The sequence below is a fragment of the Protomyctophum bolini genome (assembly GCF_963924005.1).
Source record: "Protomyctophum bolini genome assembly, chromosome: 10".
Taxonomy (NCBI): Eukaryota; Metazoa; Chordata; class Actinopteri; order Myctophiformes; family Myctophidae; genus Protomyctophum; species Protomyctophum bolini.
In genome coordinates this window covers 31,063,490-31,066,330 of record NC_137871.1, presented here as the reverse complement: position 1 = coordinate 31,066,330, position 2,841 = coordinate 31,063,490, and positions in this window count along the sequence as shown.

Sequence of the window (2,841 nt, the reverse complement as noted above, 5' to 3'; positions counted from 1 at the left end):
TTCTCTCTCTCTCCCCCCCTCTCTCGACACCCACACTAAATACAGAGGGGACTGCTGTACCCATGTATCCACAATCAGAATGGTCTGAACTCTGATCTTGTTTCTCTATACTTTCCTATACTGTCCTTTTGCGCCAACTTATTTCATCCCTCTTTCACTTTGACAAATCAACTTGTATCAGCTTCTTTGTGGACCAAGCTATTCTTGAAATCCCCTTCTCTTCATTTTCATGGAGAATGCAGTTCATAGGAAATAGTCAGATGGACTGAATGAAACAGTCCACTCTGTCGACCTGCCAACTTGCCATAAATGGCCTACTACCTGAGACATGCTTTAGACATGCTAATGACCTTATACCAACCTTGAAACGTACACAAGTTACGTCACCATCAACAACCAATGCCATTCTAATCCCAACATAAACTTACATACCCTCTACCGACCTTATACCAACTTTGTAACCTACTCTTCTTACCTCATTAAGATTCGTGAACAACACTGACCTACATACTTACCAAGCCGGTACCTTTTACCAATAAAGGGAAGCTCTGCATACTCAGATCTGCGCACAAAAATATTTATTTTGAAAGCTTTCGGTCTACTGACCACCTTCAGGCATCTCACTTAAGTTCCTTCAGCAGATGAGCGGTGGTTCTTTTTACACCCTGCCAACATTGAAACCTATCTTAGTTACGTCAACACCAACAACCAATAAGGGACCACGTGACCGAGGACACGCCTACATACCCAGCCGACCGCAGTACGATCACCGATCGCACCGCACCGACCAAAGTGCCTTTTACATAATAATGTACATAATAGTAGACATAATAATGTCTATTATATGTATTTGATGTATTACCATGTGTTATTCTTGCTTACTGTAAATCACTCTGGATTAAGAGTGTCTGCTAAATGCCTAAATTGTAAATATGAGGGGGGATGTATATCAATTAAATTCAGTTCAATTTAAAGGAGCTTTATTGGCATGAGAAAACATACGCTTACATTGTCAAAGCAAGTGACGAAATATAATAAATAAACCACACACACACGCACGCACACGCACACACACGCACACGCACACGCACACGCACACACACACACACACACACAGTCATGTTGCGCTCCCCTCATCTGTACCAATAATGAATGCTAATGAGCTGGTTAAAGGAATCATTGAAGACCAGACCCAGCTCCTCTCTGGCTCCAACACAATAATCAAAGCAGAGTAGACTGACCACATTACATTGCTAGTTTGCTGCGAACAAAATAGATAATGTTATCTGGATTCAAAAGACAGTACAGTCTGTGTTCCAGCAAAGGTTATTCAGGGACACATAGACAAGGACGGACCATTCTCTGATCTTCCCTAAATCTTATGTGTAAAAGAGTGTAAAAAAAGAAAGAAAATAAAAAAGAGAAACTGGAGTGACCATCCTACATGTTAAGCACAGACCACATATTTGTGGTATACGGTATGTGTTGCTCCATTACCAAATTTTGTCTATGCAATCCGTTCTGAGAGCAAAGTGACCTTGTAAATGTGATGTGTTTGCATTTCATCAATTGGCAGCAGACAGCGTGCTCTGAGAGAATTTATACAAATTCTTACTTGAGCTCATCTATTAAAATAATAATCTTACTGTTTTCCCACTGGGTGCTCAATTCTGGGGTCTCAGTCGATTCCATAATATTAACAAAAGAATCTTGGGTTACAGATCAATATAGTAAGATGCATTACAACTCACTCTTTGAATTACTCTTCATCCCTACAGACAGTGAGCATATGCAGACACAGAGAGTGACACGCACGCACGCACGCACGCACGTAATTCATATCTGTCTCTCATGATTTAAACCCTTAGTTGTGCTGCTTGTGCATCATGTTTTGCATCGAACATTTACAAGCTTACAAGCTTCATCGTGGCACGTGAATCAGGCTTTAGACTAGTTCTCTGATGTTACTTGCGCAAGCAGAGCGCGTAAGTACTGCGATCGGCTGGGTATCTACTGTATGTATGTCTGTGTACTCCACCGGCCAATAAGGGACCACTGTTCTTAAAGTACGTTTCAAGGTTGGTATAGTGTCAACTAGAAAAAGCCCTTCTGGGACTGTGTGAGATGTTTGGCAAAATATTTAGGATTAATATAAACAGAGCCATATCACTCATAGCATCTCTGAGGATAGAATTCTGGATGAGCAGGACATTTCGCAGCATTTTGAACGAAACGGGCCACTCCTGAAAACTTTGGAAGGCAATGTTAGTGTAGAATCTGAGAAATCCAACAGACTCGTCTTGATCACATGACTACAGAGATCATGTGTACCGATTTGCGTGAGATTTGGATGAAATCTGTGCGACTAACATAAGCAATGTGTTTTGCACAAATCGGCCTCATGGTGGCGCTATAACCGGCAGATGTGGAGGGATGCAGGGACAATGTTTTTCCATGGCCTCTAGGGAGTGCGCATATACATTGTATACAGATCGATGCAGTTATAGCTAAAAACAGGAATTGGCCTGTTATAGCACCACCATGAGGCTGATCTGGAAAAAAATGTGTCATGTTGTCCTGGCCTAGTGGAAATGTGCGTGTATAATTTCACGGAAATTGCACACTGTTTGTGATTTGTGGCATTTTGTTCGAAACGGACCAATCATGTGAGCTTTGGAAGCCAATCTTAGCCAATCAGGATGGAAGATGGCAAATGGTGCAGATCCGTGTTGATCACATGACTATGGAGATAGTGTATAACGAATTGTGTGATGTATGGATAATATGTGTACGAGTAATCTACAGAAATGTGTTTTGCCTAAATCGGCCTCATGGTGGCGC